Here is a 26,283-nt window from a genome sequence, read left to right on the forward strand (position 1 = left end):
TCTTTCACAGCTATCCTTGCAATGGGGTTTTCTCGGTACCTCCTCTGCTCTCAGAAGCCCATACACTCTTAAGTTCCAGAAGAGACATAGTTCCAGGTCCTCTTAAATATTCTCCCCCTCATAGCATCCAGTTATACATACAGTCAAACAGCAAGCAGTTATTTCTGTGAGTGGCAGGCACCTGGTACAGAGCAGGCTACATCTCATCCCTGGACCCTGCATAGCACACTCACCTCTTGGAAAGAGGGATAGGATATTGAGCCTGCTCTCCTTCATTAGAAACTGTTCAAGTTTCTTCATCTGATGAACTTTCATATAGAGTAACTGCTGGTAAGGCAATGATGGGGAAAGAGTGTGGCCTTGCTGGCTCAGAAGACTCAGAAGTATGGACCAGGTCCCTTCCAACACTCTGACTCTTAGACTTGAGTATTGGAGTTATGTAACTAATACAAAGCATAAGATATGCAGAAAAATACAGGGATTATAAATAGCTACTGCATTTAATTTTTAACTATCTACACACTAGATACTTTGTTCTCAAAAGCAAAATAAATAAACTCCAAATAAGTTGAATTGAGATACTAACTTTATGGATTGAAAGACCTTGGTTTACTTTGTGAGGAGTTCCTCACTTTAATAATTGTGACAGGGCACAGCATGAATTAAAAATTGCCAAGTCAACTTAAAATAAAGTTTACTTGTCATCCTCAAACAAATGAAATTCATTGTGATGGAACCTCAGTTCTTTGGAGAGAGGAGATGTCTTCCCCTCAGGAGTCTGACATGTGCCCAGTAAATTCAAAATTGCACAGGAGGAGCTGTCAGACACCAGACTGGACTTTCTACCAATCCATAGAGACTAGAGTCTCTGGTTAGCAAAGGATTTCTCCTAAAGGATACCCAAGGTGCAATGTGATGCCTCCAACTCTCAGGATACCTGACGGTATGAATATAGGAGTACTTGAGGATAATATTCGTATTTCCTCCCTCAAGCCACATCCTACTGTATATCTTTCAAATCAGAGTTTCAAAGAAAAATCCAAAACGTATCATAAGCAAAAATCCAACACAATATTTTTTTCTAAGCTTGACTAAATAGCCTTTGCTGCTGGTAGAGAACTCCATACGTGTGATATGACAGACACTTTATTTGATCAGTCTGGAGAAAAGTGAAACAGTGGTGCTTCTGCACAGCTGCTCCTTCATTAAACACATCTAAAGGGACCTCAGTCAGGAGCTTTCTTCCAAAATGAGCAAACTGTGGACTAACAAAGAAGAAAGATTTGCATTATCAAGACAGTCTCAGTAAACAGGTTGGAAATAAACCAGAAAAGAGCAAAACTGAACAAAAAGCAATTTACCTAGTAGTGAGGTGTTAGCTAACTACAGTAGGAATGATGCTTATAAATGTTCCAGTGATGATTCCTATACATTTCCAGTTTAAATATAATGCTCTTGCCAAGAAAAGTAAGGGTTAAAAATTCATTAGTGAGTCTTTGAATGAGGGTCAAATTGGTAACATAAATTATAAAGTTTAAATCATCTATGAGTGTCCTGGTATGTCCAGAGTTTTGCTTATTAATATCCAAAGCATCAATGGTATGACTACGCAACTGATAGAAAAATCAAATTCCCAATAATCTAACTTGCGTATGAGAATAAGTAGCTAGTTTTACAGATTCTTCCTCCCCCATGCTCTTTCATAAATGCCTTTATTGATACACAGTGGCACAGAGAAGAATAGCTTTAAACGGGTCAGATGAGACACAATATTCATTACTTTAAACTGGATGAACTTAGAATATAGCCACATGCTGATACTTCCCTTTGGATCACAAAATTTTGTTTGTATTTCAATAGTTTTTGTGGTACAGGTGGTTTTTGGTTACGTGGATAATACGTTCTTCAGTGGTGATTTCTGAGATTTTAGGGTACCTGTCACCCAAGCAGTGTACACTGTACCCAATATGTAGTCTTTTATCCCTCATCCCCTCCCACCCTTCTCCCAAAGTCCCCAGAGTCCATTATATCATTCTCATGCCTTTGCTGGTTAGTAAATTTTTAACACGAACAAGCGTAATTCTCCTTATTCATTTTATTTTACCTATATCTTAAGCTATTGATCAAAAGGAAAATATTTCTGTCTAAAAGTTTAGTTAATAATCTACCCTGTTGCCATTTCATCATAAGTCAAAAAAGTCAATCAATTACAATTTAAATAATGAAATATTAGTGTAGTTATCACTTCCTAACTGATGTGGGTCTCTTTTTTAGCCTTTTTTCTTCTGATTGTGATGTTACCTCTTATATTTAGACGATTTCTTTCCGCTCCCTTTCACCTCATTTAACATCTTTTCCCTTTCATTTCAGAAATGTATGGATAAATGCTTGAATAAATATATATTTTTTGGAATTCCTCATTTAATATTTTTGAACAATGATTGACCACAGGTAACTGACACTGTGGAAAGTGAAACTACAGAAAAGGGGAAAACTACTGGATTAAGTTATTTTATGGGTATAGGTAGAAGTGCTTTAAATACATAAAGGAGAAAGTAATTAATTAGGCTTGGGAAAGCTTTACCAAAAAAGGTGACACTGATTTCAACCTTGAAGGATGAATAAGTAGGAAGGTGTTCATTAGAGTAGGAACAGAATGGCCAGGGTATGTTGGATCAAGTTCCTGGCCATTGGCTGATGTTAATGCCAGTAATCATGCCCTTCTGTGATACATGTTTCTGACCTGTTTGGAGGCAGAGTCCTGGGCAAGGTGAATGATCTATATGAGCCTATAGGTTCTCTCAACTTCTGGATCAGAAGGCCAAAATTATCCACCAAAATGGTATGCAAAGGTCACAAAATCTACGGTAGATTTACTTTCCTTCAAGTTTACCAGTGTAACCTTCTATTTAAAGTTGCCAAATACATTACACATTTTATCAAAATACATACCTTTTCTTTTTAAATTGATTTATATTTTACTAACACATAGTTGTACATGTTTTTGCAGGGTATGTGATAATTTGATACATTCATATAATCAAATTTGGGTAACTGAGATACCACCTTAAATATTTGTCTTTTCTTTACTCTAGAGACATTCAAATTGTTCTCTCCTAGCTCTTCAGAAATGTATAATTGATTAATATTAACTGTAGCCACTGGACTGACATTTGTGCCCATTAATCAATCAGTCTTCATTTTTCCCCTTTCCTCTACACTTCCAGGCCTCTGGTAAGCTCCAATGACTATCTTCACGAAATCCACGTTTTTTTAGCTCCCATATATAAGTAAGAACCTGCAATAGTCATCTTTTTGTGCCTAATTTCACTAAACATAAAGACTTCGGGTTCCAGCCATGGTGCTGAAAATGACAGGATTTCATTTTTTTTTTTTTTTTTTTTGAGACAGAGTCTCTGTCAGCCAGGCTGGAGTGCAGTGGCGTGACCTTGGCTCACTGCAACCTCCACCTCCCAGGTTCAAGCAATTCTCCTGCCTCAGCCTTCAGAGAAGGTGGGACTACAGGCGCCCGCCACCACACCCAGCTAATTTTTTGTATTTTAAGTAGAGAAAGGGTTTCACCATGTTAGCCAGGATGGTCTCAATCTCCTGACCTCATGATCTGCCCACCTCAGCCTCCCAAAGTGCTGGAATTACTGGTGTGAGCCACCGAGCCCGGCTGGATTTCATTCTTTTTAAGACTGAATAATGTTCCATTTATAGGTATACATTTTCTTTATCCAAATTCATTCATTGATGGACACTTAGGTTGATTCCATATTTTGGCTGTTGTGACTAGTGCTGGAGTAAACATGGAGTGTGGATATCTCTTTGATAAGTTGATTTTTCTTTTGGATACACATCCAGTAGTGAAACTACATATGGTAGTTCTATTTTTAGCTTTTGGATAAACCTCCATAGTCCTTTCATACTGACTCTACTAATTTACACTCCCACCAACAGTACACATGGTTCCCCTTTCTCCATACCTCACCAGCATCCATTTTTCCCTGTCTTTTTGATAAAGCCATCTAAACTGGGATAACATATCTCATTGTTTTTGATTAGCATTTCTCTGATGATTAGTGATGTTGGGCATTTTTAAATATACCTATTGGCCATTTGTATGCCTTATTTTGATTCATTTTATTTATTTATTTATTTATTTCGAGATGGAATCTCACTCTGTTGCCCAGGCTGGAGTGCAATGGCATGATCTCTGCTCACTGCAACGTCTGCCTCCCGGGTTAAAGTGATTCCCGGGTTGAAGTGATTCTTCTGCCTCAGCCTCCCAAGTAACTGGGATTACAGGTGCACACCACCATGCCCAGCTAATTTTTTTATTTTTGTAGAGATGGGGTTTCACCATGTTGGCCAGGCTGGTCTTGAACTCCTGATCTCAGGTGATCTGCCTGCCTCGGTCTCCCAAAGTGCTGGGATTACAGGCGTGAACCACAGTGCCCAGCTGTGCCCTTTTTAAATCAGATTTTTTGTGTATGTGCTACTAAGTTGTTTGGGCTCCTTATATCTTCTGGTTACTTATCCCTTGTTGGTGGATAGTTTGCAAATATTTTCTCTCATTCTGTAGGTTGTCTCTTTACTTTGATTCTTTCCCTTTGCTGTGCAAAAGCTTTTGGGCTGGATGTAATCCCATTTGCCTATTTTTGCTGTTGTTGCCTGTGCTTTTCATGTCTCATACAAAAATGTTTTGCCCAGACGAATGTCCTGAAGCATTTCCCCAAAGTTTTCTTTCAGGAGTTTCATAGCATCAGGCTTATACTTGAGTCTTTTATACATTTTTATTTGATATTGGTATATGGTGAAAGATGGGGTCTAGCTTCATTATTCTGTATATGGTTATCCAGTTTTCCCAGCACAATTTGCTGAAGAGACTGTCTTTTTCCCATTGTATGTTTCGGTGCTTTTGTTGAAAATGAGTTGGCTCTAAATGCATGGATTTAAAACTGGGTCCTCTCTTCTCTTCCATTGGTCTAGGTATCTGTTTTTATACCAGTACCATGCTGATTTGGTTACTATGGCTTTATAGTCTAATTCGAAGTCAAGGTAGTGGGCTGCCTCCAGCATTGTTCTTTTTGCTCAGAATTGCTTTGGCTATATGGGGTCTTTGGGGGTTCCATATATATTTTATGATATTTTTTCTATTTCTGTGAAGAATATCATTGGTATTTTGATAGGGATTGAACTGAATCTGTGAACTGCTTGTCATAACAATATTAATTCTTCAAACTCATAAGCATGGAATATATTTTCATTTTTTTGTGCCCTCTTCAATTTCATTCATCAGTGTTTTATAGTTTTCCCTGTAGAGATCTTTCACATCTTTGATTCAATTGATTCCTAGGTAACTTATATCATTTGTGACCAAAAGCAACAAATCTAATTTTTAAAAATCAAACCTTAGTAAAAATTACCTTAGCAGTATCTTACTACATTCATTCCTTAGATCCTCCAACAGCTTATGCTAAACATAATTTTACCTTGGTGCCAAGGGCTTCTTTGGTTGTTTGGCTGTTTTCTTTTTCCCCTCAACTAATGCTAGGAAGTTGTCTGTTATATAATTTTGCTTTTAATTATTAATTGATATTTTATCATTTTATATAGCATATTTGTAAAAATGTTTTTAATCAACCAATTTAGGTAAGGTTATTCTTTTTCCCCAAAATGAACACCGTTTTGCTGTATACACTATTTATTCAACAAACATAGATTGAGGACCTACTTGGTACTCTAGGGTATATGAAGATGAGTATGACAGAACCCCTAGACTTCAGAATATTTAGTGGTATGTACATTATTTATTTGAACCTATTTAGAAAATATGCAAAGTTAAAAATATATATAAATTACCATATAATTTCAGATGAAAAACAGACTTCTTATTGTTTGTGGGGGAGTCCAGGAAGGTTTCCTGAAGGAAGTATCACATGACCTGAGCTTAAGTGTTAGATAGACATTGAACATGTGGGAATAGAAGTTATTCTAGGCAAAGAGAAAAATGTGACAAAAGTCATATAGGTAAAAAGATGTAGACAGCCAGATTAGAGAATCAACAGAAGTTAAGTCCTTTGAGGACATGGCCATAAAGAAAATTATGGATGATAGAAATAAACTTTTCTAGTTTTTTTAAAGGCAGTAAATAGCTAAAATACATGTGAAGATTTGACTTTGGATCTTGTAAATTTTGATCCCGTATCTTCAAATATTACTACATCAGATACATTCAAACAATATTTACACTGGATCTGTATCTCCTATGAAAAAGGGAGCATTTAAATGACGTTCAGAATCAAGTAACATTCAAGAATATAACTCATTCACTATCCTCAGCAATGAAGATGTTATCTCAGATATGAATATTTTGAAAAACCTGAAGTGAAATAAGCCGCTAAATTTTTAAAAAGATAACCAGTTCTTTTAGGCTAAGAAAACTGAAGGCCAAAATATGTTACTTTTTAACTTGCAGCTACAGTTGAAGCAGAAAGAAATGACAGCACATTAGTCATATTATGTAGTAAAATAATGGCCCTAGGATGGGGTCATTATAAATGATGACATCTTTGGAATTCTTTGACTAGTGCTGTAAATTACCTCTATGCTGTACTAAGTAAGTGTTAGAGTATAATATTTTTTATATCTCTGGATTGCAAGGGATTAGCAATAGCTTTATAAAGCAACTAATTTAGGAAGAGTTAAAATGAAGAGCGACTGAAGTTACTTCACTGCTGCTCATGGTATTAAAATTTATACACTGGCAGAGGCAGTAAAGAATTCCAAGCAGGTATACTGGCACAGATCTTTAAAATCCAATTTGTAACACATATCCAAAGACACTCACAAAGACATTTTTTAAAAAGACAAGAAATGCAATAGAGGAAATGAAACATTTCTAAGTAACACAATTAGAAAGAAAGAAGATAGAATATTTTTAGAAGTGATCACAGAGATCACAGAGTCTGTCAGGGAAAAACATCTTCAATTTGGAAGTAAACAGTTGCAGAATGAAAATAATAAAAATTGAAGCAAATAATTTTTATTAGTGTGGCCATAAAGAGTCTATGTTTTTTACAAAGCTTTTAAGCCCTAGAATAAATTCTATAGACTTGTATTTTCCTTTTTCTTTTTTTAACCAAAATCAACAACGTTCTGGATTTCTTCTTCATGCAAGACTAACATCTATCTGTTAGAAATCCAGAATAAAAAAGAAAAACCATTCCAAGTTACCTAGATTAATAATTTTACAAGTTTATGAATTTTTGTACCAAACTAAATGAAATGAAAAGGTTAAAGAGGTAGCACAGACAAGATTCTTACAGATTTTTACTGCAATGCTGGCAACAGTGGCGTCTGAGAGATATAACAGCTTTATAAAGCTTAGTAATGCCCACACTGACGGCATTTTAAAAATATGTCATCAGTCCAAAGAATGTAAGTTGGCTGGCTATTGTCAACAGATTGCAGAATAAAGAGAGATGGAAATAACTCAAACCAAACACAAGATTGCATTTAATTATGTGAGGCATTATTTGAAGGGCTCTGATTTTGTGTGCCTGCAAATCCTTTCAGTTTAACCAAAGCATAACAACAAATACCTGAAACTTATCTGAAAATATTACTGACTTTGTAGTATTTTTAAATTAAAGATGGGCAATGAGATGTTTTAAGAATGTAAAAATGGCGGATAGCTTGTGTGCTTACAAATGAATTTTTAAGTTATATATTCTAAAAGGTGGTTATTTTCTCTGATCTGTTGCTGCCAAAACCCATTCAAATTCATTTGGCAACAATGTTTATGATGCTAAAATGGTTCCTTTATTGTGACCCACAGTATGCAAGACTGATTATGTACACTCTGTCTAGATTTTGAGGTGGCATTTCCCATGTCACTTTGCCATCCTAGATTCTGTTGAAAAGGGGAAAAAAACGAACCCAAGTTTTTCCCATTTTGAAGACTAATCCCTTTCCCTTTAAAATAATTTACTTCATTTTCTTAGGATATTATGCTTTGCAGCAGTCCATATAAGGACAGTTTCACTTTTTAAAAAGTTTAAACTTAAAACCTATGTATTTAAGTTTTCAGACCAATCTGAAGTTCCACTAGAGAAAAACAATCATTTACAGGTAAGAACTAATGTTGCACTAATATTTAATATCCTGCTTTTAAGTATAAGACAATAGTGTGGGGTAGCTATGTGGACAGCCATAGGGAAAAAAAAACAAACCATCCTTAAAACATTACCTACCATGTCAGCAACAGTTTTTTATTTCATATTAAGCTCTCAGAACCTGAAAATCCAAATGTCTTAGCATTTGGTTTTACAAAAAACCACAGACTAGATGGCTTAAGTAACAGGCATATATCTCATAGTTCTAGAGGCTGGGAAGTCCAAGATCAAGGTGCTAGCACACTTAGTTCTTGGTGAGGGCTCTCTTCTTGCCTTGCAGACTACTTCTACTGTATCTTCACATGGCAGAGAAGAAGCTCTAGTGTCTCTTTTCCTTTTTTGAGATGGAGTCTCACTCTGTTGCCCAGGCTGGAGTGCAGTGGTGTGATCTTGGCTCACTACAACGTCCACCTCCTGGGTTCAACAGATTCTCTTGCCTCCACCTCCCAAGTAGCTGGGACTACAGGCACATGCCACCACACCCAGCTAATTTTTTGTATTTTTAGTAGAGATGGAGTTTCACTATGTTGGCCAGGCTGGTCTTGAACTCCTGACCTTGTGATTTGCCCACCTCAACCTCCCAAAGTGCTAGGATTACAGGCGTGAGCCACTGAGCCTGGCCTCTTCCTTTTCCTATAAGGACACTAATCTCATCATGGGGGCTCTACCCTCACAACCTCATCTAAGCCTCATCACCTCCCAGAGACCCCAATTCCTAATATCATCACATTGGGAGTTAGGGCTTCTATATATGAATTTTGGAAAGACATCAATATTTAACACCAAGTATACAAACTTTGAAGTTCCCTTAATTTCTTTATTCTCCAACTTTACTGTATTCCAATTCTTTCAAGTCTAAGGTATATCTGAATTTTATGTATTACATATAAACAGAACTTTTAGTTGAATAAAAGAGGGGATACTTTTGGGAAAACAAAACATAACATTATTAAAAACTCATCATAAATAAATGCAGCAGGTTAATATAGTTTAGAACACAATTACATAAAAGTATTCATCTTCAAAAGCATTTTCCAAACCTTTCTTCTAATTTTTTGACACAGGGCAAATGAAGAAACTGAACAGTCTTTGCTAATCATTTGAAAAGATTACTTTTTAAGGAAAATAGAGAATTTTAACAGATTTGTTAAAAATTGTAATATAAACCTGCCTATCATATGCCTAAAAACATGAAATCTAAGAGTCAACTATTATTACTTTTAACACTGTATTGTCTTCAGTTCTTAGGATATGTACTAATTTCCAGATGAGTGAGTTGATTAGACAGGGATGACACTGAATCTGAGGATTTACTGATAGCAAAAAATAAAGCTTTAATATTGGGAGAATTCTGTGCTTCATATCAGCAGTAGCCTTATATTAGCAGACAGAGTACTACTATAATCACTTTATTAATTTGTCAGAATAAACATTCAGAATTATATGGGAGTCACGTCTTAATGTATTTATAACCATTTTCAGGGCCTAGGATAGCATAACAGAAAGTAGAAAGTGAGAAGAATCAGTGTAACATTGCTTCTGAGCAGTGTCAAAACTTTTGCCCCTTTTCCTAAAGAAAACTTAGTAATTCCTTTCTATTTCTTACACTTCTTTCCTTCGTTTTTTCTGTATCGTTCTTTATTTCCTTCTTTCTCTCTACCGTACAGACAGGCTGGTATTTTTTTTAATTTCAAAAGCTAAGTACAAATAGTTCAAAGCAAGCTGGGAAAAATATCTTACCAACAGGGCCATATTTTAAAAGAAAGTATATAAATGTGCTTTAGTAATTTATTTTTAAATTTTATTTAACAAGTATTTATTGTACCTAATACTTTCCAGGTACTCTTCTGTTTTTAAAATATTGACTTATTTAACCTTAACAACCTGTGAGGCAGATACTACTATTAGATCATCCCCAATTTATAGATAAGGAAACTGAAGCATAGAGAGATATGTACCTTGCAGGTAGCTTGCTCACAGTCACAGAATGAGCAAGTGATGGAAAGAAAGATAATGAATGAAAAAAACCTTGGGAGAAACTGGAAACTATTTTTTTTCCTCTTCAAGTATTACTTTGTTTCTGTTCTATAAATAAGATTGCATTTCCACCTTTATTACAAAACGACTTTTTACATTTGGCTTTTTACAATCTTAAATGGTTTTTATTCTCATGAAATAGTTTATTAGTTTAAATTATATGGCAGCTTACTCCCTTGTGCTTCTCTGTCATTGCCCTTGAGAATGTTCTGATGCACAGAGAAGGAAACTTTGAGCCAAGCTCCTACCACTGTACTCCAGTCTGGCCGACAGAGTGAGACTCCACCTCAAAAAAATAGAAAAAGTTTGTCTCTTGTAGACAGCAGATAGTTGGATCTTGTTTGCTATTCTAAATCCAGCCTGACAATCTCTGGCTTTTGGTTGGTATTTAATCTATTTACTCGTAATGAAATTACATTTTAAGCGTCCCTAATCTGAAAATCCAAAATTGAAATTCCCCCAAATCCAAAACTTTCTGAGTGCTGACATGAAGTCACAAGTTGAAAATTCCACAACTTGACCTCATGTGATGGATCACAGTCAAAATGCAGATACAGAACACACAGTTTACTTAATGTCTCCAAAGAGACCCTCCCAAGCCCCCTTCAGCTGTGAAATATCTTTTCCACATATGCCCCAGATTTCCTCATGCATGTGCACCCACAAAGGGTAATAAAATGGCACATGTCAGGCAAGACACACCAATGGCAGGTTACCCGTAATGCCCTACATGAGGCCAAGACCTACATGTCTTACTCATGATGTTGTTTTGTTTTGCTTATTCTCTTCTCTGTGGTATATTGTTGAGAATGTAAAAAGATCTGCAGATACCCTTATGAGTAACAATAGTAAAGAAAAGAGGAAGCATTTATACATATCTATGGCACAGAAAGTCAAGCTATTGAGGAAACTGGACGGTGGTGGTATAAGTGGAAAATGTCTTACTGAAGAGTATAGTGTTGGAGTGACCATGATATATGACCTGAAGAAAGAGAAGGATACATTGTTGAAGTTCTGTGCTGAAAGTGATGAACAGAAGCTAATGAAAAATAGGAAAGCAATGCATGGAGTGAAATATGAAGTCCTTGAATGTGTATTAAAAGAATGGAACCATCAGTGTCACTGTGAATACATGCCACTTCATGGTATGCTGAACATGAAACTTGCAAAAATCTATCACGATGAACTGAAAATGGAAGGTAACTGTGACTATTCAGAAGGCTAGTTGCAGAAATTTAAGAAAGAGCACAACATTAAGGTTTTAAAGGTTTGTAGTAATAAACCATCTCCTGATCATGAAGCAAGGTAGAAATTCACTGATGAGGTTACCAAGGTCATCACTGATGAAACTCTGATACCAGGACAGGTCTGTAATGCTGATGAAACATTACTGTTTTGGCATTATTGCACCAGAAAAACACTGACTACAGTTGGTGAGACAGCTTCAATAGGAATTAAGGATGCTAAGGACAGAATAACTGTTCCGGGATGTGCTAATGCAGCAGGCATGTGTAAAGGTAACCTTGCTATGACAGACAAAAGCTTACATCCTTGTTGTTTTCAAGGAGTAAATTTCTTACCAGTAAATTATTATGCTAATAAAAAGGCATACAGCATCAGGGATATCTTTTGTGATTGGTTTCACAAACATTTGGTACTAGTGGCTCTGCTCACTGTAGGGAATCTAGACTGAATGATTAATGACTGCAACATTTTGGTACTACTTGATAAGGATTCTGCTCATCATCCAGCAGAAATTCTTATCAAAAATGTTTAGGTCATGTATTTTACCCTGTGATGTCATTAATTCATCCATGTGAATCAGGCATCACATATTCTGCATGAGTCCACTCCACAGAAATGGTTTCAGTCCATTTCATCAAACTGCTATGCTGTGTCAATAAGCTTTCTATGCACTATTCCACTTTTAAGAACTGATGGCCATTGTACATTTGGGTTTTTTTTCAACCAACGGTTGCATGCTAAGAACATCTTCCAAATTCTGTTACAAGACTGAAGAGGAACTTGGTCAGTTTTTCAGGAGTTTGCCATGACCTCTTGTTCTCATTTCTGTTTTCTTCCTCCAAAAAAAATTACTTCCCCTACTTTTGGCTCATTTATTTTTCTATGGTATATCACCGGCTGGTATTGGAGTTGTTTTAAATTTTACCTTCACCTAGCATTACTTATCAACATGATAGTTACCTTCCCAAAAACTATATTGTAAAAGAAAGCAGGGATGAAATATTGAAGACCTGACAGGAAAAGCAGGTTTAGGAGATCAGAGTTATAGTGAATCTAAAACAAAGGCTGATGGCTCATTAAATAAATCAACTAATGGCATTTTAAATATTTTTAAATAGAAAAAATTGGCATTGTTCAATAACTAGTATTCCTTCTTCCTAACAAACTTTTTATTTCCTTAACCTACTAATCACTTAAGATTCTTGTGAATATGTTTTTGCTTCTTATAAATAAAAATAAGAAATATTTTTTCTTGGATCCTCATGAAATGAACAGTGCTTTTAAGTTTTATTAGTCACCTTATTTAGCTTAGCAAAATTGAAGAAGAAATGCCAGTGTACTGTGATATATTCCTAAAATCCTTCCAAATGCATTGTTGTATTTATTTATTTTTCTTTTTTTCTTTTTTTTTTGAGATGGAATCTCGCTCTGTTGCCCAGGCTAGAGTGCAGTGGCATGATCTCGGCTCACTGCAAGCTCCGCCTCCTGGGTTCATGCCATTCTCCTGCCTCAGCCTCCCGAGTAGCTGGGACTACAAGCGCCCGCCACCATGCCCAGCTCATTTTTTGTATTTTAAGTAGAGACGGGGTTTCACCGTGTTAGCCAGGATGGTCTCGATCTCCTGACCTCATGATCTGCCTGCCTCGGCCTCCCAAAGTGCTGGGATTACAGGCGTGAGCCACTGCGCCTGGCCAGACTAAATGCATTGTTTTCATTCAAAAAAACTTAATGCCAAGGCATAAATGACCACAGCAGAACACTGCTCTACCCTAAAGCTTTCACATTCCAATTGCTTTCCTTTGGCTTATTTTGTCTCAGTTTTCTAGATTTCTCTCAAGGTTACATTACAAAATTATCTACATATACTTGCTTTTCCATATATTTTACCTCCTCTTCTCAGGGCCCTATGTTTTGTTGTAATTTTAAAAATTATCTTTAAGAAAAATTACCCATATTTTTACAAATATAGTATCCTAAATTCCCACATTTGTGAAAAAAGTACAAATATGTAAATACACATATGTAAAATTTTGTACAGTAGGAATGTTTATTGGGGAGACATTACTGAAACTGACACAAAGTGTTTAATAGAAATTCGCTTAAAAGGATTAGATTTCATCTGACATAGGAACATATTTAAAAGAGTGGGGGTGACACAATAGATACATCTGTGTAACCCAACCATCAAGGCTGACAAACTAAATCTACTTGTTTAGTAAAGTTAATGACTATTTCTGATCAGTACATGGCCAAAAGAATAAGTAAACACTGTATCATAAGAGCTGAAAAACATCTGCTGGGAAATGACTATTTTTGTGAATACTTAAAAGCCATATAAATGTATTATTATATTTTTATCTTTTCTAAAGTATTATAATTGGCAGGGCTCAAATTAGTAAACTTAAATATATTTCAACATTTTATTAAACATTTAAAATATTTTATCCATATCAAGCATCAGGAGCTTAAAATGAGCTATTCCAAAAAATGTATTATCTATATCAATACTCTCATTTTAAAAGAATTATAATTTATTCATATATGAAATATAAAAATTATCATTAGAACATGTATTAGACTTAAATTGATTACAAATAAAAAATATTAATCTTACCTGTAATCCCAGCTACTCAGGAGGCTGAGGCAGGAGAACCACTTGAGCCCAGGAGGTGGAGGATGCAGTAAGTGGAGACTGCGCCACTGCACTGCCGCCTGGGTGACACAGTGAGACTGCGTCCAAAAAAAAAAAAAAAATTAATCTGACAACATAATAATAAATTTAGCTAATCACAAAACAGTATGGTCATTAAAATGAGGTTAGCAGAATAGTCAAACGTATTTCCAAAGAATAACTTAGTATAAACTATAGGTAGTTTGAGATTTAAAATGTGGCAAACAAAAAGATTTGAAAGTCTGAGAACTGTTAGCTCAAAAATAGGGCAGTATAAAGGCTACAGAGATTCAAATACCAATGAATGACAAAGAAAAAAAAAATTGGTCCAATACTTACTCAAAATGTGACTATTAGTACTATTAGGCTAAAATTAAAAGTATTAATAAGTCTATCGATTATAGCAAATATACTGCCAAAAAGCTCTAAGACACCTTTAACAGCTGAATCAACTTATTTCTTATTTCTTCTTAGACAAATGCTTTTTGCCACAAATAATCATTATACATCCATTTACATATTATGTTCTTAGAAAATAAGAGAATAAAATCAGAAAAGGAGACTTTCACATAATAATAGGAAATATTTTTGAAAGAAAATCTGATGTGGGAATCCTAATCTAATTACTGTATCAAATTCAACCAATTCTCGGTTGAAAGTAAACTACAGTATCATTTCATAAGAGTGTTTACTGATGAAATTAGCCAGGATGAATTGTAATGTTAACAGCCATAATAAATAAATGTCATAAAATACTTATTTTAGTCAACAGAATAAGGTTGTTTAATAATTGTCTTAGTCCTTTTTTTTTTTTTTATAAAGGAACACCTAAGGCTGGGTATATTTATGAAGAAAAGAGGTTTACTTGGCTCAAAGTTCTACAGGCTGTACAAGAAGCACGGTACCAGCAGCTGCTTCTGGGGAGGGCCTCAGGCTGTTTCCACTCGTGGGTGAAGGGGAAGGGGAACCTGCATGTGAAGAGATCACATGGTAAGCGAGGAAGCTAGACAGAGAAGCAAGAAAATCAATAGGAGGGAGGTGCCAGGCTCTTAACCAGCTCTGGCAGGAACTAATGGAGAACTCACTCATTATTACTAGGTGGGCACCCAAGCCATGTATCAGGGATCCACCCCCATGCCTGAAACATCTCCCACTAAGCCCCACCTCCAACACTAGGGATCAAATTTCAACATGAGATTTGGAGGGATCCAACAAACCAAATGATAGCAATAATGCTCCCAAAACACAGCAGGTATATGAAACGTAGCATTACTAATGAAGTGTGCTGTACATCTTATCTGCCTGCTTCGTTAGTGACTTTATTATAAGATAGGTTTAAAATGAGGCAAAGAACATGCACCTTTCCGGCCAGGCACAGTGACTCACGCCTGTAATTCCAGCACTTTGGGAGGCTGAGGCAGGTGAATCACGAGGTCAGGAGATCAAGACCATCCTGGCTAACACGGTGAAACCCCGTCTCTACTAAAAATATAAAAAATTACGCCGAGTGCAGTGGCTCACACCTGTAATTCCAGCACTTTGGGAGGCCAAGGCGGGTGGATCACCTGAGGTCGGGAGTTCGAGACCAGCCTGATGACCATGGAGAAATCCCATCTCTACCCCAAAAACATACAAAATTTTAGCCAGCAGTGGTGGCACATGTCTGTAATCCCAGCTATTCGGGAAGACTGAGGCAAGAGAATCACTTGAACTCGGGAGGCGGAGATTGTGGTGAGCCGAGATCACACCATTGCACTCCAGCCTGGGGAACAAGAGCAAAACCCCGTCTCAAAAAAAATAAATAATACAAAAAATTAGCCAGGTGTGGTGGCACACGCCTGTAGTCCCAGCTACGAGGGAGGCTGAGGCAGGAGAACTGCTTAAACCTGGGAGGCAGAGGTTGCAGTGAGCCAAGAACGGGCCACTGTACTCCAGCCTGGGCGACAGAGCAAGACTCCATCTCAAAAAAATAAAACAAACAGAAAAAACAACAACCAAAAAAAAAAAAAACCCCAAAATGAAACAAAACCATGCACCTTTCCTTGATTTAAAGGATTCATCAGGAATTATCCAAATACATGGTACTAGCCTATTAGGGAAATACCATGGTTTTAAGACAGTTGTTATCAATCTTTTTTTCTTCTTTTCATTCAGGGTAGAGGGGCAGAGTAGGGGAAACTTAAGTCTAGTAAACAAAATAACAGTGATTTAAATAAAATTGAGAACCAGAAAACCAACTGCTTTCTGCATTTTAGGAATTGATTATCACAAACATAAACTTATCTAACAATATCTGTATTTCTATTTGTAGCAAACATAAGAGTTACAGTGTGCAGCACGCTTTAATCACTGTGTGATTTAACTACTGTGTCAGTAAAGGCAGTGGCACAGTCAGATTGACAGAATTGAGAAAAGTCCTGCTGAAAAGATGAGACAAGTTCTGAGATGATCATTTCCTACAATGTAAGCACTGTGTACATTTATAAATGACATGATAGGGATGGGAGTGGGCTGGGGGTAGAGAATTCCGTAAAACAAGGGAACTTGAAGAAATGCGAAAGACTGAAAAAACCTGGCATCTTCTAAAGGGTAAAATTAGTATATTTGTTTAAACTATTTTGTCCTTAATTTTAGTCATTTCTAATTTAACAGCTAAAGAACAATTACTTTATAATAATTGAAATATTTAGTATACTTGGTATTACAGCACCCTCTATGACATGATCATATACAGAATACATTTCTATGAATTGGCTGCTTTAATCTGTGAAATTTCATTTATGTAGTTCTCTACTGGTTCTAAGGTTTAGTTTACTACTTCCCATCCACGGAGTCAAAAGGACTACTAACTTGTGCAGGCTTAGTATCACCAGTATAATTTAGTACCGCCTCTCTACTGCAATAGCAAAAAGCATTATTGACAAAGCAATCCTGCACTCCAAATTATTCCAGGTGTAGTCCTAGTACCAATAGCATCAGAAGCACCTGAGATTTTATTAGAGCTACACTTACTCAGCTCTATCCCCAGACCTTCCCTCCCAGTTATAACTTCTGGGGTTGAGGCCCAGCAATCTGTTTTAACAAGCCTTCTAGAGAATCTGGATGCGTGCTCCAGTTTGAGAACCACTACTATAGGAGAAACACAATCAAAGAGCGAAGTTAACATGTGCTATCTAAAATCTAAAGGAAGTTTGTTTCACTATATATTTTGACATCCACAGCACCATTCCAATGAAACACTGAAAACAACACTACTCCAAGCTTACAGGAAAATCTAGGTTTACAAAAAACTCATTATTAAAGGAAAATGTGTTGATTTTGCTAACTTTGGGGAAATTATTTTTCCTTTCTGATTATCTAAAAGAAATATGACATGCAAACGAATCTACATTCAGTCTGAGCATTTCGGAGGCTACCTTTCTGAAACTTCCATGGCCTATTTTAAAGCAAATTACTACATTCTGCTTCTCGATGGGTTCCTAACACATACATAGTAGGCATTTACAACAGCGCTTTAATAGGGAGGAAACAAAAGCTTCTACAGCAGAGGCCAATGTAAGCCACAAAGCTCGTGCCGTCTTCCTACCAGGCAATTAATACAGGGTCCCAGTCCTCACAGATTAAAGAACTGATACGGGGAAGACTGGGAATGACCCAGCAACAACATATAAGGAAGCAAAAAATAAAAGGAAACCATTTCTTCTGGACTTAAAACTAGAGAAAGAACCTAGTTTCCGCTCCATTTTGGGTTTGTAAAGCTCCTCCTACAAGCAGCTTCCGCTTCAGAGTCGCCGCAAAGTCCCTCCCGCGCGGGAACTCGGCGGGGCGGAGACTCCGGTCCCTCCCCGTCCAGGGCGGGAGAAAGGAAAGCAGGGGCCGCGGTTTCTCTGGAAGGTTCCGAGAGAACAGCGCATGCCACCTCGCGGGTGGCGGGAGACTGGGCACCAGATGGCGCTGCCGCACCGAGAGCCAGAGCCTGGGCCGCGGGGCAGACGGGAAGAGGCGTCACCGGATCCCTTCCTTTGCGCTCGTTGCCGGAAATGCGCGTCGCAACCAGCCTCTGGTCCCGGATATTAAGACTTCTGGAGGGTTCCCGCGTGAGGGCGGGGCCAGAACCGGAACCGAACGGCTACCGACGGGCCTCGGAGCGGAAGCCCGGGGCGAGGCCAGCGGGGCTCTAGTTGCTGGTGCGCGCGCCTCCTCTTGGCGGGAGCGCGAGGGGCGGGGTCTTGCCATGCGCTTGCGCACTTTGGGGACGTAGGTGCCGCCGGCGTGTACGTCTTTTTCCATCTTTGCACGTTTGCTAGGCGGGTAAGGCGGCAATGGTGGCGTAATGGGTTTTGTTTTTAATCCCGCCCACGGGGTTTGGGGTTCTGGCTGTGCGTCAGGTTTCTGGAAGGCTTTGTGGAAAGTTAGTGGTATAAGAGGCAAAACTGGATCTGTACTTTTTTCTTAGTCCTTAGCGATCCAAGTGCAGTCTGGGTGCGGTCTCAGTACTAAGACGGACCAGCCTTCCCCTCTAAATCTTAGTGAACCGGCTTGATCCCCCGGTTCATCTTTAAGTGTTTATTCTGAGAAGGTAGGGGTGTCACAAGGAATAAAAAGGGCACACAGACAAATAGACTATTCGTGTGGAACCAAAAAGATTTTAAAATTGTTTAAGAAAGCACGTCTTCGTGTTTTTTAAACTTTTTAGCAAACGATTTTCTTAGGGAGTTGTGTCAGTTTTTAGTTTTTGTCAATACACAGTTTTATATTCTGTGTTTTGTGGTGTGGGCTTGGTCTTTCATCAAATTTTAACCAAAGGAAAACCTCTTGTGCAGATGTGTTCCAAAGGAAAATTTTGTCACATTTTCACTTTTAAATTTTAGAGGACAATAGTAGTTTATGAGAGTGCGTTGGCTTTGTTTTTAGATACTGCAAGGAAACAACCAAGTGTGTTGCAGAAATAAAATCTGGATGAGTCTGCATCCGCCCTGTTTAATTTTAAACTAATTCTAAAAATGTCAGCTGTGCAAAGTGCTCAGTTCTCCTGGAAAATTTCTTCAGCCTTGGTAAACACTTTTATCTGGATTTCAGAGCTCTTTGCAGTCCATGGCCTATATAAAAACAATGCTTGTAAAAGAGGGAAAGGAATACAGGCATTCAAGTAGATGTTTTGAAAGAGACAGCAGTGGAGCAGAGGATATAAGAAAGATTGTCCGAAATTGCCAAATAAGTGTATTTCATTATTTTTTGCTAAAACCTTTGGATAACCTTGGTAGTTGGTAGTGGAAAGAACGCTGCTGTGACGTGAGGAGTACCATGGCATCTGTTTATGTAAAAGCTAAGGGGATATTGCAATGTCATTAAAGATTGGTCAGAAATAGGGCAAGAAGGAGGCAAGATATCCAAAGGGGAAGAAAAGGGGAAAATGTTGGAAGATACTAGAAAACGTGAAAGAGGTCAGAGCTGAAGCTGTAATAGATCTTGAAAGAGTGATCTGGAAGATTGCAAAATAGCTTTTAGACCCTAAAATCAAATGTGTGGAATAAAGAATCAGTTTATTTCATCATTGCATACTTCAGCTTTGGCTATACCCCATTGAGTTGCTTACTTTTTTTTCGACTTTCCCGTCTTTATATTGTATATAAACAGCCTTAAATTGAGGGATTGCTTCATTTTGCTACCATTATACTATTAAGTTACACTAACACAGCTCTTCACAGTTTAAAGAATACACATATATTCAGAAATAGTGGCATTGACTCCTTTGCAAATATCTTCAACTCCTACCCCTCACTTTTAGCACTTGCCCAGCAAAACTCAAACCATGGATGAACCCCTGCGTGCGTTTATCTTTTCTGAGCTTGGGCCCAGCCTGATAACTGTTGGGTGGAATAGTGTGATCTCACACTTAAATTGGCTCTGCATATTGATCAGCTCTCCTACTCCTTTGCTCTACTGACTTTACCCTTTCCTTCTGTAATCCAAATATCTCATTCTTTTCCCTCCTCAAATTATCAACTTCCTCCTCAGCTAATGACTTTGCCTCACACTTTATTGAAAAAAGAATTGTGAGCATAAAGAATTTTCGTGTATTCCCACCATCAAATCTATTTGTGTCTGCACTCATCAAACATCCTTGTATAGTAGTCCCCTTTATACATGGTTTTGCTTTCCATAGTTTCAGTTACCCACTGTCAACCGAGGTCCAAAAATATTCAATGGAAAATTTCAGAAATATAAATTTTAAATTGCTGGAAGTTGTAAGTAGTATGATGAAATCTCATGCTGCCCCTCTCTGTGCCTCCCAGAGCGTCTGTCCTCCCTTTGTTCAGTATCCACTATCACGGTTATCACCTATCACCGGTTATCACCTATCACCGTATCAATGAAGCTTGGATTCAAGTAACCTTTATTTTCCTTAATAATGTCTCCAAGGCCCAATAGTAGTGATTCTGGCAATTTCGATATGCCAAAAGAAACCTTAAAGTGCTTCTTTTAAGTGGAAAGGTGAAAGTTCTCGACTTAAAGAATCACCCAAGGTCACTAGGAACCAAGTGGTTGGTAAGAATCAGTCTTCTATCTGTGAAATTATGAAGAAATAAAAAGAAATTCGTGCATAATATATTTAGGGTAGGGTATTCTCTGAAGTTTCAGGCATCCACTAGGTTCTCGGAACATACCCCTGAGGCTAAGGGGGAACTACTATAGTTTAAAAGGGTGACAGGTCTTTTTATCAGATGCCAACACTTGCTACTTTTAGTGTTTAGTTTTAGCCATTAAGTGGGTATATTTTCAAAACTTTTGCCCATTTTAAAACTAAGTTGTTTGTAATTGAGTTGTAGGAGTTACTTACATACTATGCGTATGCCTTTTTTTGTCAGAAGTATACGTCGTGAATATTTTTCTCCCAGTCTGTGGCCTGCTTTTTCATGTTCTTAATAGTATCTTTTAAAGAACAGCTTTTGTTTGTAAGTTGTATTTTTCTAGGGATTTGTACATATCCAAATATTCATTAGCATAAAGCTGTTCATAAAATCCTCTCATTTCTAAGATTCACAATATATCTTATTTATGTTTATGATCTGCTTAATTTTTAGTATGGCACAATAATGGTTGATAGTCATATTTTTCAAAATGGAAATCCTGTTATTCTAGTAGCATTCGTTAAAAATATCATTTTCTTCATTGAATTACCTTGGCATCTTTATTAAAAATCTCCCGATCTTCTGAATTTCTATTCTCTTCAATTCTGTGGATAAATATGTCCGTTCTTAACCCAGTCCCACACTGTATTGATTACTGTAGCTTTATACGTCTTGAAATCAGATAGTGGAAGTATTTTTTTCCTCAGAATTACTTTGACCATTCTAAGCCCTTTGCATTTTAATATAAATTTTTAAATTGTCATTTCAATTTCTAAAAACGTCTGCTGGGATTTTGAATGGGATTCTGTTAAATTTATTCATCAAGTTGGAGAGAACTGACATCTTAAAAATACTAAGTTTTCCAATCTATGAACATGGCATATATCTCCTTTTGTTTTGATCTTTAATTTCTGTTTATAATTTTCAGCGTACAGGTATTGCACATACATTGTTAAGTTTCTTCCTACACATTTCGTGATTTTTATTCTAAGTGTATTTTTTTAGTTTTAAGTTTTCAGTTTGTTGAATCATTTTATTTCAGTTCTACAATTTTCTTATGTATATATTCTACATCTCTAGTATTAATAAATTCAAGGCCGGACACAGTGGCTCACGCCTATAATCCTAGCACTTTGGGAGGCTGAGGTGGGCGGATCACAAGGTCAGGAGATGGAGACCATCCTGGCTAACATGGTGAAACCCCGTCTATACTAAAAATACAAAAAATCAGCCCACCGTGGTGGTGGGCACCTGTAGTCCCAGCTACTTGGGAGACTGAGGCAGGAGAATGGTATGAACCCAGGAGGCGGAGCTTGCAGTGAGCCAAGATTGTAACACTGCACTGCAGCCTGGGTGACAGAGCGAGACTCTGTCTCAAAAAAAAAAAAAAAAAAGAAAAGAAATTCATAGTTTGTGCCCATTAACTCCAATATTTGGATCATCTGTGGATCTTGTTTCCATTATCTTTTACTTCTGTTTCCTGGTATGCCCAGAAATTCTTTATGAAATGTTGTCTTTGTTTATGAAAAAAAAAAATTACTGGGCTCTGAGTGGTGTTTTTTCTTCTATAAAGGGTTTACTTTTGTTTCTGTTAGGAAGCTAGGCTAAGGGCAGAGCGCCTTAATCTAACTTAATCTAATATGGAAGTGAGATTATTTCAAACTGGTTTTCAGACTTTGTTAGGTCTGGCCTATTTCAGGTACATTCTTACTCTTGGGGGTGGTCCTTTCTGTGTCCCAGCTAAAAGCCGAGGTGTCAGGCCTTCCCTCTTTGGTGGGCCCTGAACTCCCATTTTTATTTTCTTAGTTGGTGGACTCCTGAAAAGAAGCTCTTCTCAGCTTCTCTGCTTCTTAGTTGCCATTATCTGTGTAACTTCTCAGCCTTTGAAACAACTTCCAAATTGTTGAATAAGGTAAGGGGAAAAAGAGAGTCAAATATGGGCAGACTTCTCTGCACCCTTCTTTGGGATCTTGCCCTCTCAATATCCTTTTTGTATTTTACTCAGATTTCCCTAGTTCTTCATAGTTCAGAGGTGGGGTCTATTTTTTTTAAAAATCCTCATAATCTGAGAGTCTTGATGATAATGAAGATAGGCTCTTTTTTCTGAACTAGTGTCGCTAGTTTTTGTTTCTAAACATCAGAAACAACACAGAAGACATGGAAGTGACTTTCCGTCTTACTTGGAGGTGTTTGTGGGACCTCCTGGTGGTGATAGCCCCTTGCCACAGATGGGTTCCTAGGCAGTGCCCTAGTTCTCTTTAGAGTTGGCCTGACTCTGTCTTCTGTATGGGGAAGCACCCTCTGTTCCTTTTGCTGAGAGATCAGAATAGTTCTGTTTCCAGGCAAGCCAAACATGACTATGCTGTAGCTGTAAATTCAGTCTGTCACCTTTGGTGCTCTTAAAATACAAGCATATGTTCTAGTCAGACAAGAAGAAATACATCTTTTCTTTTCTTTTCCTTTTTTTTTTTTTTTTTGGTGCCAGTAAAGAAATATACACTTCCCAGCCCGAGAGTGGATTTGATTTTTTACCATAATTTCAAGGAATGATGATAGAAAACATTGCCCGCAGGTGTGTGAGTGTACTGCAGAAAGATCGAATGATCAGAATTTAATCCAAGACCCCTCACTTTCTACATGGGTGTAATTGAGCAAGTTATTTAACTTTTCTGAGCCTCAGTTTCCCTAACGTGTCAAATAAGATATTTACTTGCCAAGATTGGGTTTTTAAAAGTTTGTTTGTAAAATGTCTGATACATCATGGGTTCTTTATTGTTTTTAAAATTATACAAAAAAACAGTTTTAACTTCAAGGGGCAATGTTAGTCATAACTTGTCTGCATAGCAGCAGTATTTGGAAAGCCACAACATTTCCAGATTTCTGCTCATCACTTAGTTTGTTTTATTCAGTAAACATTGACTGGACTCCCACTAAGTGCTGAATGCTGCCCTAGGATCCAAAACCAGTGAAACAATAACCTGTCTCACAGCTATGTAAACAACTTACTCATTTTATTGAAAGCCATGATCAGAACTGTTCTGAAAGTTTTCTCATCTGTAGTGTTCAAGTCGTGGTATTTGCTCTCTTGCTATTTAATGAATCCTGAAATTGTTTTTATAACCTAAAATAAAATTTTTACTATGATAAAATAACCTAGAAGAAAATCTGATTAAAAAGTTTATTTAATGTGGAATAAAATTTAATATAAAGCAGCTCTAATATGAATAGCAAGGGAATTTTGTTACTAATAAACCAATAGAACAATATAATGAGGCAGTTTCGCTAAGACTGTATGACAAAATGGAACCTGAACTCTGCTCCAGTGTAGTAATATTTATTTAGTGTGACTTTTACAGAGATTGGAGGATAGGCTGTCATCAGACATCACAGGGAAGTTCTGTTTCATAAGCTGGCAGAAGCAATTTCTTTCTTTAAAGAGGAAAACCGCGTTTTATAGTTGCTTGTCGTTAAAAGGGTTATCTACCAGTTTTTCCCTTTTAATCCTGCTTTTCAGATTGTGCTAGCCCGGAGAGAGTTGTAAACCCCTTGAATGTAAGACATTGGCTTCAGTTTTTATTATGTCAACTCTCATATGCATTCCTAATGTTTATCTAATTTTTATCCTACTAAGAGAGCATAATCATTATGCAGTAAATATGGACTGAGTAATATTACAACATCTCAGATTCAGGAGACTCTCCCATGATAGGAAAATATATTTCAGAATCAAATACTCTTATTTCCTGAGCTTCATTTTCTTTATTATTTTTTATTCATTTTCATTTTCCTAACTTAGAGAATAAACAAATGCAGCTTGGAACAGTTAAAAAGTTTCTTACAGTTATTGATGATAAAACAGTCCAAATTATGTTACACTAAATTTCATAAATACCTGGCTTTAAAAACACATATGATGTAATGGCATGTTAAATAACGGCCAATACTATTTAGTTATCTTATTTTCCATTTTTGTTTTGCTTCACCGTCTTACCGTTTTATCTTCCACCTTTGAATCAAGTACTCTTGACTGTATCACTGAGGGTTAACAATCCTATATATTAAGTACTCTTGACTGTATCACTGAGGGTTAACAATCCTATATATTTAATTTATTTACATGCACACACAAAATGAAATGTCAAATCTAGAGTAGCTTTCCTGTAACCCAGCTTTATTCATGTCCCCAAAATCACCGATGCTGTTATTCCAGATCATGATGAGGACTAGCTGGGGTGTTAAGTCTGACATCTGTATGTTCTATAAGGGATCACTCAGTCCTCTTCCATTCCAATAACTTAAGTATAGATTTTTGGACTGTCATCTCGCCTTTTATAATGTGCTTAGATGGAATCAGTAAAACGAATGTGCCTTTTATTTCCCTGAATTGGGGTTATTGTAAAGAAACAAGAAGCCATAAATAAGGGTGCAAATTTCCCTTTATCCCCAAAACACAAATAGTCACATTTGAGGGCTAGAACATATTTACTTCAGCTTTTGTGATAAGAGAAAGAATGTAAGTTTTTTATGTTCAAAATAAAGTTGACCTTGGTGCAAAACAACCAATATGTTTTAAGAACTTTCTCCTCCTTTGAAGCAGGCCTTTGTTATATCTCTAATTAATATAATTAAGTTATTTTGAAAATCAAAATAATTAATTGATGTTTTTCTTTCTCATCTGTTCCTGGAAGTTGTATTTTTAAGTTACTAAAATACAATTTTATCTTTAATTGATTGCCTCTGATTGTCTGTGATAAAACCTTAAAATACAAAATATCTTTTACTTAATTGTATCGATCTGAAATTGTTATAGCTCAAGAATATTTGTATGTAACTCTTCTAAACTTCTTTGAAATCATCAATATTAAGTTTAAATGAATACTTGGGGCTAAAATTTCCAGTGAGTGCTTTTTTCACTTTTGTTTTTATTTTTGGCTAGTCGTATTCAGATTTATGTAATGAAGAAAACCCATTTGGTTCTCTTTTTTTTTTTTTTTGAGACGGAGTTTCGCTCTTGTCACCCAGACTGGAGCACAATGGCGTGATCTCAGCTCACTGCAGCCTCTGTCTCCTGGGTTCAAGCGATTCTCCAGCCTCAGCCTCCTGAGTAGCTGAGATTACAGGCACACACAACCACACCAGGCTAATTTTTGTATTTTTAATAGAGATGGGGTTTCACCATATTGGCCAGGCTGGTCTTGAACTCCTGACCTCAGGTGATCTGCCTGCCTTGGCCTCCCAAAGTGCTGGGATTACAGGCGTGAGCCACCGCACCCAACCCAGTACTCCTTTTATTATGTCCAGAATTTGGACATAACATCTTCTTTCATCAAGAAAATGGTACATTTTTATTTGTTCTACTTTTCATCTTTGGGGTTAATGTTTCATTTGTCATGAATAGTTTGGGTGGTAGATAACCACAACTTGACTAATGAAAATACGTTTTTATAAAATAATGTTAAAACAGGCACAATCCTTAATTTCATAGTGCTTATACTAGACACTTAAATTAAGAAGA

At 36.9% G+C, this 26,283-nt stretch overlaps 1 protein-coding gene and 1 long non-coding RNA gene across 3 annotated transcripts in view; one reads left to right on the top strand and one right to left on the bottom strand.

Annotated features, from left to right (window-relative positions):
- Positions 1-26,283, top strand: part of STARD13 (StAR related lipid transfer domain containing 13) — a 551,493-nt gene that overhangs the window by 97,621 nt on the left and 427,589 nt on the right. The gene's annotated exons all lie outside the window — the stretch shown is intronic.
- On the bottom strand, positions 14,137-18,302 carry LOC111540484. 2 transcript variants are annotated; one of them, XR_002731000.2, is made up of 3 exons: positions 18,100-18,302; positions 15,002-15,104; positions 14,137-14,195 (listed from the first exon to the last, which is right to left on the bottom strand). It is a non-coding gene; the product is annotated as an uncharacterized LOC111540484 (long non-coding RNA). The 2 variants fall into 2 exon arrangements; XR_002730999.2 differs by lacking the exon at positions 18,100-18,302 and adding an exon at positions 17,864-18,083.

This window comes from Piliocolobus tephrosceles, chromosome X (genome assembly GCF_002776525.5).
Source record: "Piliocolobus tephrosceles isolate RC106 chromosome X, ASM277652v3, whole genome shotgun sequence".
Classification (NCBI taxonomy): domain Eukaryota; kingdom Metazoa; phylum Chordata; class Mammalia; order Primates; family Cercopithecidae; genus Piliocolobus; species Piliocolobus tephrosceles.